The sequence below is a fragment of the Schistocerca gregaria genome, chromosome 4 (assembly GCF_023897955.1).
Source record: "Schistocerca gregaria isolate iqSchGreg1 chromosome 4, iqSchGreg1.2, whole genome shotgun sequence".
Classification (NCBI taxonomy): domain Eukaryota; kingdom Metazoa; phylum Arthropoda; class Insecta; order Orthoptera; family Acrididae; genus Schistocerca; species Schistocerca gregaria.
Window position 1 is genome coordinate 751628756 of NC_064923.1, and position 12675 is coordinate 751641430.

Sequence of the window (12675 nt, forward strand, 5' to 3'; positions counted from 1 at the left end):
GGATGACTTTTAGAAGATCTGTGTATGATGCACTGGTGACAGTGGTCCCTCTAGGCATATAATGATCCAAAATGAAGCCTTTTTCGTCCCAAAAGAGTGTCAGCATAACCTTTCCTGCTGATGGTTCTGTTCGAAACTCCTTTGGTTTTGGTGATGAGGAATGGCGCTATTCCTTGCTCGCTCTCTTCGTTTCCGGTCGGCGGAAGTGAGCCCAGGTTTCGTCCCCAGCAACGATTCTTGCAAGGAAGCCATCACCTTCTCGTTCAAAGCGCCGAATAAGTTCTTCACAAGCATCAACACGTCGTTCTCTCATTTCAGGAGTTAGCTGCCTTGGGACCCATCTTGCAGACACTTTGTAAAACTGGAGCACATCGTGCGCAATGTGGTGTGCTGACCCATGACTAATCTGTAAACATGCTGCAATGTCGTTCAGTGTCACTTGGCGACTTTCCTTCACTATGGCTTCAGCTGCTGCAATGTTCTGTGGAGTCACAACTCGTTGCGCCTGACCTGGACGAGGAGCATCTTCCAGTGAAGTCACACCATTTGCGAACTTCCTACTCCATTCGTAGACTTGCTGCTGTGAGAAACATGCCTCATCGTACTGAACCTTCAATCTTCGATTAATTTCAATAGGTTTCACACCTTCACTACGCAAAAACCGAATAACAGAACGTTGTTCTTCCCTGGTGCAAGTCGCAAGTGGGGCTGCCATCTTTATACTGATACTGCAACGGTATATGTGCATCTGCATTATGCTGCCACCTACAGGCCATTCTGTACGCTGTTTGTAGAGCGCTTACAAACTTACAGGATAACGGAGCGAAATTTCGATATGTTATTAGAAGTTTAAGGTTTTCATTTGAGTCACCCTCGTAGAATATGAGTCATGTGGTAAGAATATATTACCATCGCAAGCAAATGTGATGAACAAGCAGGCGGCACGCTGCATCGACTTCTTATAGAAATGAAAACAAAAACAAAAAATGGGTGTGCACTATATTACAACAAAGGAATTCAAGAGTCAAAACTTCCAAGACGAAACGCAGGAGCCATGACTGTGGTACTTTTGTACAACTATTAGGAGGTTCGTACGTCTGGGGTCCCTTCCTTCCCCCTCACTGTTGCAAACGGGCGTTTGACTACACCATCACACACACAAATTTCAATACAGCGAACAAATACGTTAATGACCGGACGGACAGTTCATAACTTTGTGGAAAAAATATGTGGCACGAGGGAGATTTGAACACGGATCTCGCCCTTCGCAGTCCAACACCGTGACCGCATAACCACGACGGCGTGGCTATTCAGTTTCGCTCGATGTTGCACGTCTTGAGCTTGGACCGTTCACTGATTCTATTTTCCTTCTTTTTTCGCAGTTCAGTACTACACCTTCCAGTCTTCATCCTTAATCAGCGTTCATTTCTTGACGGGAAATCCACTGAGCCATCTTACCACTAAACCTGAGAGCGATGCCACGGGGGAGTGTGGACACGTCTGTGACACGTGCGCCACAGTTATCACAGACATGGCAGCCCTCTCACCGGACTAAAATGTCACGCGTTAGGGCACGGTGTCCAGTGCGAAGGCGCGTCAGGGGTAACCGGCAGGAGGGTTGTCTGCAACTCACTGTCCTGCCGACATTCACAAATGAACTGCCTTTACAATCGGCTACCCCCGCAGAAAGCCATTACTCGGAGCGGCACACAAACCTGCAACTCTTCAATGGGCCAAAAACACACAGACTGGACAATGGCTAACTGGGGCAAGTAGCGTGCTTCGTAAGTCGCGACTTCCTCTCTTTTTACTTTATTTACGGCGCGTGGTGCACCGATGGCCCAATGAGGCGTTAACCCACAGAGTACGGAAATAGTTGTTCACTGGAGGCGGTTCTGTGATGCTTTGTGCTGTTGTTGCTCATACTGCAAATTTAGTGTATTGCAGAGTGGCTGACTCCTCCCCTTTTTTCCTTGCGGTCAGCCAGCCACTTCCATCTGCTACATTGTTTTAGCTTCCTCCATCATTTTCTTCTTGTGTTGTCCATGTTTTACTGCTCACGCACTGCTTCATTCCACGATTTGGTGTGGGTGAGCACATGTTTTTCAACGATTGTTACCCATGTTTTCCGTTCCGTTTTATATTCCTGTTCTGGGATTTTTCTTGACACCCGTCTCACTAAGTTACTGAACGGGCGCTGAAGACCTTGCTGTCGTGCGCCCAAAACCTCTCTACTACAAATTGGGCCCACACATTCCGGTTACCGTCAATATGAACTAGTATATTTATTTGATCATCATCAGTGACCAAGTGTTGCCCTTTCTTCTACATGTCTCTAAGTTGAGAGTGCTGTGGCCATTCCGCCTTTCAAGCCAAGAGTCGTGTTCGAACGGCTGCACGCAAACGTTCCTGGTTTGACAAACACTCCGACACACTATCCCACATCGAAAGGTCGGTTAAAACGCGCGATGTTAATCCCACAGAAAATGCTGGGGGCCATTTGTCACAGCGGGTGAAACGTACCAATCAAGTTCACCGCAGTGCGGCACCTGAGTACTCGGTGCAGCGCAACATTTCATTTCGTACTGCGGCTTGGCATTTTATGGTCGGCAGAGTTCTATTCAGCTCAGCAGAATTCTGATGTCAGCACTGTTTACCCTTCGATATTTGTCCGTTCTGTGAAGGACATTCACAAGTTCAGCTGATGTCTGAACAAAAAGAGGCAGTCTAGTGATCTATCGTTACAAGCCTTAAAAATGAATGGGAATGACAGACCTATGAGAGTTCTCAGTATCTATTATACCGTCGCATAAGTGATGGATACTGCGAATTTGCTATGAAATGATATTGCAATACCTCGCGGAAGGAATTTACAGATGTAGCTGACAACGAAAGAGCAAAAAATTACAACGATCGACAGACGATATTCATTGCTCTGTACACTAAGAAGCTAAATATGCTAAATACGCAGGCATGCAGCACGTGAACCGCTACGGTCGCAGGTTCGAATCCTCCCTCGGGCATGAATGTGTGTGATGTCCTTAGGTTAGTTAGGTTTAAGTAGTTCTACGTTCTACGGGACTGATGACCTCAGATGTTAAGTCCCATAGTGCTCAGAGCCACTTGAACCATTTTTGATTAGTGAGGTTGCACGCATTATTCCACTTTCAGTTGCAACAGTTTTCGATTGAACTGAAAGGGGTGAACCAACGACTCTCCAACACAGCAGGATCACCAGCCTAAAAGCTTAGGCCAAACACCAGACTCTTCACAAAATTTTAAAAGTTTGACAAGAGGGCATGTGCCCACCTAAATTTGGAGTATGGAGACTTTATATATGAGGCCTACTGCAAAATACTTTGGCAAAGTCATGGGACATTTGAAGCTCGGTATTGTTGAATTTATGAAGGAAAAGGAAGAGCATCCAGAACGGATTTCAGACTTCGCATTTTAAGTGCACTTGACTGCACCCAGCTCACAGGGTAAGATATTCCACGGCGAGAAACAACTTATTTCTGATTTCGCAGGAATACATTTAAAAATAAACTCGCCTTGTACAAGGGAAAAACTCTGCCAAACACAGTTCAGATCCCTAATAGGCTCACTAACATTAAAGAAAACGCGAAGTTTGAAGAATTCATTGTACCCCTGAGTGATTTACAAGGATATTTTTCTACACGTTTTGAGAACACTGCCAATCTTATATCTGTTTTTGAACTGTAATCGACGCCATTTATCGTTTCAGTTCAATGTGCCCCTGCGCAGGTGTAGATGTAACTGATTGACCTGCAAGGTAAGTCCCGTTTAATGACAAACCATTTTATGTTAAGACTGTCTAAATTGCTTTCCTCGGAGTTTGCAAGTCTTCATAATGAGGTTGCTATTTCGACTGACGTATTTGTGTGAAAGACTTTTTTCGATTGTGAAACTGCCGGCCGCTGTGGCCGAGCGGTTCTAGACGCTTCAGTCCGGAACCGCGCTGATGCTACGGTCGCAGGTTCGAATCCCGCCTCGGTCATGGATGTGTGTGATGTCCTTAGGTTAGTTAGGTTTAAGTAGTTCTAAATCTAGGGACTTGACAAGAAGAAGGGACCGGTTGGTAGGACATGTTCTGAGGCATCAAGGGATCATCAATTTAGTACTGGAGGGCAGCGTGGAGGGTAAAAATCGTAGAGGGAGAGCAAGAGATGAATACACTAAACAGATTCAGAAGGATGTAGGTTGCAGAAAGTATTGGGAGATGAAGAAAGTTGCACGGGATAGGGTAGCATGGAAAGCTGCATCAAACCAACCTCAGGACTGAAGACCACAACAACAACGCAAGTCTAGGGAACTGATGACTTCAGATGTTAAGTCCCATAGTGCTTCGAGCCATTTGAACCATTATATTGTGAAACTAAATGCCACGATTACATGGCAACCTAAGAGCGAAAATCTCTGAAGGTGTATGCGTCTGTCTGTATGCCGGCAGTTTGTACCAGCTAAAAATTATGTTATGTCTTCAGTGCGCCAATAATAACTAAACAACACTGAAAATGAAACTTCCTGGCAGATTAAAACTGTGTGTCCGACCGAGACTCGAACTCGGGACCTTTGCCTTTCGCGGGCAAGTGCTCTACCAACTGAGCTACCGAAGCACGACTCACGCCCGGTACTCACAGCTTTACTTCTGCCAGTACCTCGTGTCCTACCTTCCAAACTTTACAGAAGCTCTCCTGCGAGACATGCAGAACTAGCACTCCTGAAAGAAAGGATATTGCGGAGACATGGCTTAGCCACAGCCTGGGGGATGTTTCCAGAATGAGATTTTCACTCTGCAGCGGAGTGTGCGCTGATATGAAACTTCCTGGCAGATTAAAACTGTGTGCCCGACCGAGACTCGATCCGAGTTCGAGTCTCGGTCGGGCACACAGTTTTAATCTGCCAGGAAGTTTCATATCAGCGCACACTCCGCTGTAGAGTGAAAATCTCATTCTGAACACTGAAAATGTTTGTTTGTGGCCTATATTGTTGAGAAGTTTGAAATATGGAACAAAGTCATATGCAGTGCGAGTGGACTGCCATTTAAATGCGGTGCGTTCGCAGTTTTCCCCTCTCCCCATTCCAAGTCGTCGGACAGCACGGCGTGGCGACGGGGTAACGGGGGAAGTGTGCAGCGAGGCTGTGCGCCATTGCACACGTGCCAAATTCTTGGCTGTCCCTGCTCTAAGGGAACTAACCAACCATGACTGGCGTCAGCTGATCGTGACGTAGTACCTAAAGGAACCTGTTATCTCCTTGCTGCCGAATGGAGACCAGCAGCAAGCCTAAAGTTGGTCTCAGACAGTCCTAGTGTGGCGTTTCCTGGGGCTATCTAACTTCTTGTCCGATTTGCTTACTTGCTTCGGTGTTTAATGCACAGAACACCAGAGTTGGGGCTGACGTGAAACACATTTAAATGTTTCATGAAACTGAAGCTAAAGGTGTCTTGTGAAATGACATGAGCATAATGGTAAACACTGTTGTTACGAAATAGTAGTTTCCACAAAAATACGAAAAATTAGCAATGTTCGATAATGACACGAACAAGGTCACTGCGAGCTTAGGTAGATGCTACGGCAGACATGATAGTCGACCAAGATCTTCAGCCGTATGTTCATTACATACACAGAAACACAGAAATGTTATAGCAAAACTGTTCACTTGTGGTTCTTCTTCTGCGACATCCCTTGAGGGTAACAGACCAGCATCTGCAGGGAAACTGAAGGCAGCAACTCTAACCACATGTATATAGTGCTTGAATGAGAAGATTTAAAAATGCCACGAATCTGTTACTGCTTTATTCACACGCGAACCAACAGCGCAAAATTTTAATACTGTTGTTGTTGTTGTTGTTGTTGTTGTTGTTGTTGTGGTCTTCAGTCCTGAGACTGGTTTGATGCAGCTCTCCATGCTACTCTATCCTGTACAAGCTTCTTCATATCCCAGTACCTACTGCAACCTACATCCTTCTGAATCTGCTTAGTGTACTCATCTCTCGGTCTCCCTCTACGATTTTTACCCTCCACACTGCCCTCCAATGCTAAATTTGTGATCCCTTGATGCCTCAAAACATGTCCTACCAACCGATCCCTTCTTCTAGTCAAGTTGTGCCACAAACTTCTCTTCTCCCCAATCCTATTCAATACCTCCTCATTAGTTACGTGATCTATCCACCTTATCTTCAGTATTCTTCTGTAGCACCACATTTCGAAAGCTTCTATTCTCTTCTTGTCCAAACTAGTTATCGTCCATGTTTCACTTCCATACATGGCTATACTCCAAACAAATATTTTCAGAAATGACTTCCTGACACTTAAATCTATATTCGATGTTAACAAATTTCTCTTCTTCAGAAACGCTTTCCTTGCCATTGCCAGTCTACATTTTATATCCTCTCTACTTCGACCATCATCAGTTATTTTACTTCCTAAATAGCAAAACTCCTTTACTACTTTAAGTGTCTCATTTCCTAATCTAATTCCCTCAGCATCACCCGATTTAATTTGACTACATTCCATTATCCTCGTTTTGCTTTTGTTAATGTTCATCTTATATCCTCCTTTCAAGACACTGTCCATTCCGTTCAACTGCTCTTCCAAGTCCTTTGCCGTCTGTGACAGAATCAGAATGTCATCGGCGAACCTCAAAGTTTTTACTTCGTCTCCATGAATTTTAATACCTACTCCAAATTTTTCTTTTGTTTCCTTTACTGCTTGCTCAATATACAGATTGAATAACATCGGGGAGAGGCTACAACCCTGTCTCACTCCTTTCCCAACCACTGCTTCCCTTTCATGCCCCTCGACTCTTATGACTGCCATCTGGTTTCTGTACAAATTGTAAATAGCCTTTCGCTCCCTGTATTTTACCCCTGCCACGTTTAGAATTTGAAAAAGAGTATTCCAGTCAACATTGTCAAAAGCTTTCTCTAAGTCTACAAATGCTAGAAACGTAGGTTTGCCTTTTCTTAATCTTTCTTCTAAGATAAGTCGTAAGGTCAGTATTGCCTCACGTGTTCCAACATTTCGACGGAATCCAAACTGATCCTCCCCGAGGTCCGCATCTATCAGTTTTTCCATTCGTCTGTAAAGAATTCGCGTTAGTATTTTGCAGCTGTGACTTATTAAACTGATAGTTCGGTAATTTTCACATCTGTCAGCACCTGCTTTCTTTGGGATTGGAATTATTATATTCTTCTTGAAGTCTGAGGGTATTTGGCCTGTCTCATACATCTTGCTCACCAGCTGGTAGAGTTTTGTCATGACTGGCTCTCCCAAGGCCGTCAGTAGTTCTAATGGAATGTTGTCTACTCCGGGGGCCTTGTTCCGACTCAGGTCTTTCAGTGCTCTGTCAAACTCTTCACGCAATATCGTATCACCCATTTCGTCTTCATCTACATCTACATCCTCTTCCATTTCCATAATATTGTCCTCAAGTACATCACCCTTGTATAAACCTTCTATATACTCCTTCCACCTTTCTGCCTTCCCTTCTTTGCTTAGAACTGGGTTGCCATCTGAGCTCTTGATATTCATACACGTGGTTCTCTTCTCTCCAAAGGTCTCTTTAATTTTCCTGTAGGAAGTATCTATCTTACCCCTAGTGAGATAAGCCTCTACATCCTTACATTTATCCTCTAGCCATCCCTGTTTAGCCCTTTTGCACTTCCTCTCGATCTCATTTTTGAGACGTTTGTATTCCTTTTTGCCTGCTTCATTTACTGCATTTTTATATTTTCTCCTTTCATCAATTAAATTCAATATTTCTTCTGTTACCCAAGGATTTCTAGCAGCCCTCGTCTTTTTACCTACTTTATCCTCTGCTGCCTTCACTACTTCATCCCTCAGAGCTACCCATTCTTCTTCTACTGTATTTCTTTCCCCTATTCCTGTCAATTGTTCGCTTATGCTCTCCCTGAAACTCTGTACAACCTCTGGTTCTTTCAGTTTATCCAGGTCCCATCTCCTTAATTTCCCACATTTTTGCAGTTTCTTCAGTTTTAATCTACAGGTCATAACCAATAGATTGTGGTCAGAGTCCACATCTGCCCCTGGAAATGTCTTACAATTTAAAACCTGGTTTCTAAATCTCTGCCTTACCATTATATAATCTATCTGATACCTTTTAGTATCTCCAGGGTTCTTCCACGTATACAACCTTCTTTCATGATTCTTAAACCAAGTGTTACCTATGACTAAGTTGTGCTCTGTACAAAATTCTACTAGGCGGCTTCCTCTTTCATTTCTTAGCCCCAATCCATATTCACCTACTATGTTTCCTTCTCTCCCTTTACTTCACTCGAATTCCAGTCACCCATTACTATTAAATTTTCGTCTCCCTTCACTATCTGAATAATTTCTTTTATTTCATCGTACATTTCTTCAATTTCTTCGTCATCTGCAGAGCTAGTTGGCATATAAACTTGTACTACTGTAGTAGGTGTGGGCTTCGTATCTATCTTGGCCACAATAATGCGTTCACTATGCTGTTTGTAGTAGCTTACCCGCATTCCTATTTTCCTATTCATTATTAAACCTACTCCTGCATTACCCCTATTTGATTTTGTGTTTATAACCCTGTAATCACCTGACCAGAAGTCTTGTTCCTCCTGCCACCGAACTTCACTAATTCCCACTATATCTAACTTTAACCTATCCATTTCCCTTTTTAAATTTTCTAACCTACCTGCCCGATTAAGGGATCTGACATTCCACGCTCCGATCCGTAGAACGCCAGTTTTCTTTCTCCTGATAACGGCATCCTCCTGAGTAGTCCCCGCCCGGAGATCCGAATGGGGGACTATTTTACCTCCGGAATATTTTACCCAAGAGGATGCCATCATCATTTAATCATACAGTAAAGCTGCATGTCCTCGGGAAAAATTACGGCTGTAGTTTCCCCTTGCTTTCAGCCGTTCGCAATACCAGCACAGCAACGCCGTTTTGGTTAATGTTGCAAGGCCAGATCAGTCAATCATCCAGACTGTTGCCCCTGCAACTACTGAAAAGGCTGCTGCCCCTCTTCAGGAACCACACGTTTGTCTGGCCTCTCAACAGATACCCCTCCGTTGTGGTTGCACCTACGGTACGGCCATCTGTATCGCTGAGGCACGCAAGCCTCCCCACCAACGGCAAGGTCCATGGTTCAATTTTAATACTAAATTTTGTAAAAGGTAACGTTTACATGCTGGTATGTCTGTGTCTTAATGTTATGATCTGGATAAGCTCATTACTATAGCGAATTAATAGTATTGTTGCTTATATGCAGACAGCACTTCATTCTGATTCCAAACCGAATGGAGATCCTTTCGTCAATTCATCTATTGCTTCATCTGCTCAAATTAACAACCAATATGGGCTGTATCATTCCTCATTAGATCAGTGCCGATGCGACACGGCATCAAATATATTCCACGTGTGACAAGTAGTAGATGGGAAACCTTCGTTTCAGAACGTGGGAACTGTAGCAAAATCATCACAGATATGAAACTTCCTGGCAGATTAAAACTGTGTGCCCGACCGAGACTCGAACTCGGGACCTTTGCCTTTCGCGGGCAAGTGCTCTACCAACTGAGCTACCGAAGCACGACTCACGCAGAAGTAAAGCTGTGAGTACCGGGCGTGAGTCGTGCTTCGGTAGCTCAGTTGATAGAGCACTTGCCCGCGAAAGGCAAAGGTCCCGATTTCGAGTCTCGGTCGGGCGCACAGTTTTAATCTGCCAGGAAGTTTCATATCAGCGCACACTCCGCTGCAGAGTGAAAATCTCATTCTGGAAACATCCCCCAGGCTGTGGCTAAGACATGTCTCCACAGTATCCTTTCTTTCAGGAGTGCTAGTTCTGCATGTTTCGTAGAAGAGCTTCTGTAAAGTTTGGAAGGTAGGAGACGGATACTGGCAGAAGTAAAGCTGTGAGTACCGGGCGTGAGTCGTGCTTCGGTAGCTCAGTTGGTAGAGCACTTGCCCGCTAAAGGCAAAGGTCCCGAGTTCGAGTCTCGGTCGGGCGCACAGTTTTAATCTGCCAGGAAGTTTCATATCAGCGCACACTCCGCTGCAGAGTGAAAATCTCATTCTGGAAACATCCCCCAGGCTGTGGCTAAGACATGTCTCCACAGTATCCTTTCTTTCAGGAGTGCTAGTTCTGCATGTTTCGTAGAAGAGCTTCTGTAAAGTTTGGAAGGTAGGAGACGGATACTGGCAGAAGTAAAGCTGTGAGTACCGGGCGTGAGTCGTGCTTCGGTAGCTCAGTTGGTAGAGCACTTGCCCGCTAAAGGCAAAGGTCCCGAGTTCGAGTCTCGGTCGGGCGCACAGTTTTAATCTGCCAGGAAGTTTCATATCAGCGCACACTCCGCTGCAGAGTGAAAATCTCATTCTGGAAACATTCCCCAGGCTGTGGCTAAGCCATGTCTCCGCAATATCCTTTCTTTCAGGAGTGCTAGTTCTGCATGTCTCGCAGGAGAGCTTCTGTAAAGTTTGGAAGGTAGGACACGAGGTACTGGCAGAAGTAAAGCTGTGAGTACCGGGCGTGAGTCGTGCTTCGGTAGCTCAGTTGGTAAAGCACTTGCCCGCTAAAGGCAAAGGTCCCGAGTTCGAGTCTCGGTCGGGCACACAGTTTTAATCTGCCAGGAAGTTTCATATCAGCGCACACTCTGCTGCAGAGTGAAAATCTCATTCCCATCACAGATATTTTTAAGATTAATTTGGGGTGGTATCTACTGCAGACATTGATTCGTTTATCAGAAACAGCTTTAAAAATCACAGTTCCGTCCTTGTCAAACTTCTGACAAATAAAAGGGAAAGAACAATAATTTATTTCTTTAATTCTAATACTAACGCGAATTCTTTACAGACGAATGGAAAAACTGATAGATGCGGACCTCGGGGAGGATCAGTTTGGATTCCGTCGAAATGTTGGAACACGTGAGGCAATACTGACCTTACGACTTATCTTAGAAGAAAGATTAAGAAAAGGCAAACCTACGTTTCTAGCATTTGTAGACTTAGAGAAAGCTTTTGACAATGTTGACTGGAATACTCTTTTTCAAATTCTAAAGGTGGCAGGGGTAAAATACAGGGAGCGAAAGGCTATTTACAATTTGTACAGAAACCAGATGGCAGTCATAAGAGTCGAGGGGCATGAAAGGGAAGCAGTGGTTGGGAAAGGAGTGAGACAGGGTTGTAGCCTCTCCCCGATGTTATTCAATCTGTATATTGAGCAAGCAGTAAAGGAAACAAAAGAAAAATTTGGAGTAGGTATTAAAATTCATGGAGACGAAGTAAAAACTTTGAGGTTCGCCGATGACATTGTAATTCTGTCAGAGACGGCAAAGGACTTAGAAGAGCAGTTGAACGGAATGGACAGTGTCTTGAAAGGAGGATATAAGATGAACATTAACAAAAGCAAAACGAGGATAATGGAATGTAGTCAAATTAAATCGGGTGATGCTGAGGGAATTAGATTAGGAAATGAGACACTTAAAGTAGTAAAGGAGTTTTGCTATTTGGGGAGCAAAATAACTGATGATGGTAGAAGTAGAGAGGATACAAAATATAGACTGGATATGCCAAGGAAAGTATTTCTGAAGAAGAGAAATTTGTTAACTTCGAATATAGATTTATGTATCAGGAAGTCGTTTCTGAAAGTATTTGTTTGGAGTGTAGCCATGTATGGAAGTGAAACATGGACGATAACTAGTTTGGACAAGAAGAGAATAGAAGCTTTCGAAATGTGGTGCTACAGAAGAATACTGAAGATAAGGTGGATAGATCACGTAACTAATGAGGAGGTATTGAGTAGGATTGGGGAGAAGAGAAGTTTGTGGCACAACTTGACTAGAAGAAGGGATCGGTTGGTAGGACATGTTTTGAGGCATCAAGGGATCACAAATTTAGCATTGGAGGGCAGTGTGGAGGGTAAAAATCGTAGAGGGAGACCGAGAGATGAGTACACTAAGCAGATTCAGAAGGATGTAGGTTGCAGTAGGTACTGGGAGATGAAGAAGCTTGCACAGGATAGAGTAGCATGGAGAGCTGCATCAAACCAGTCTCAGGACTGAAGACCACAACAACAACAATTCTAGATGATTAGAAGCAGTACATCTCTACTGTTTTTGAAAGAAAGGAGTTTTCGTACCGCAGCTGCGTATTTTGTCGTCTCTCGCCGAGGCAGAACGCGAACGCCGGACGGCGTGAGCTTTCGTAATTAGGTATGGCACTGAAAGTCCAAACACAGGGGAACTAATTGTGAATGTCAACACACTCCGTTTTCATTCATCGCTGCAGTTATGAATGTAAACACAATCCCTCCGCGTTGTATTCACGCCTGTCTCTGCGTGAATCCAGTTAAAGCGAGCGCGACTAATAACGAAGTTCTCCGTTCCCTTCTTGTCGTAATCCGGTTAATTCACGGGCGTACTCATCCCAGCGAATACAATTTTATTAACCTTTTATCTGTTGTTCAGCGTATACGGGCTCTTTTGTAACTTTTAGTTGGAATCTCTTTAAAACTATGTGACAGCCTCAAAATTTGGAAGGCCGACAAGTTTGCTTTCACGCTGTACATTTTGTACAGCTGAAGGTGCAGAATTTGGAACCGAGAGGGGCTACGGGAAGTAAGCTTTTGCCGCATGCTGGTCCACATTTTACGAACGTTCTCTTA

At 44.2% G+C, this 12675-nt stretch overlaps 1 protein-coding gene and 2 non-coding genes across 3 annotated transcripts in view; all 3 read right to left on the reverse strand.

Annotated features, from left to right (window-relative positions):
• Positions 1 to 12675, reverse strand: part of LOC126267237 (leishmanolysin-like peptidase) — a 516519-nt gene that overhangs the window by 275873 nt on the left and 227971 nt on the right. The gene's annotated exons all lie outside the window — the stretch shown is intronic.
• On the reverse strand, positions 4563 to 4637 carry Trnas-cga (transfer RNA serine (anticodon CGA)). Its single transcript has one exon. It is a non-coding gene; the product is annotated as a tRNA-Ser (tRNA).
• Trnas-cga (transfer RNA serine (anticodon CGA)) lies at positions 9532 to 9606 on the reverse strand. Its single transcript has one exon. It is a non-coding gene; the product is annotated as a tRNA-Ser (tRNA).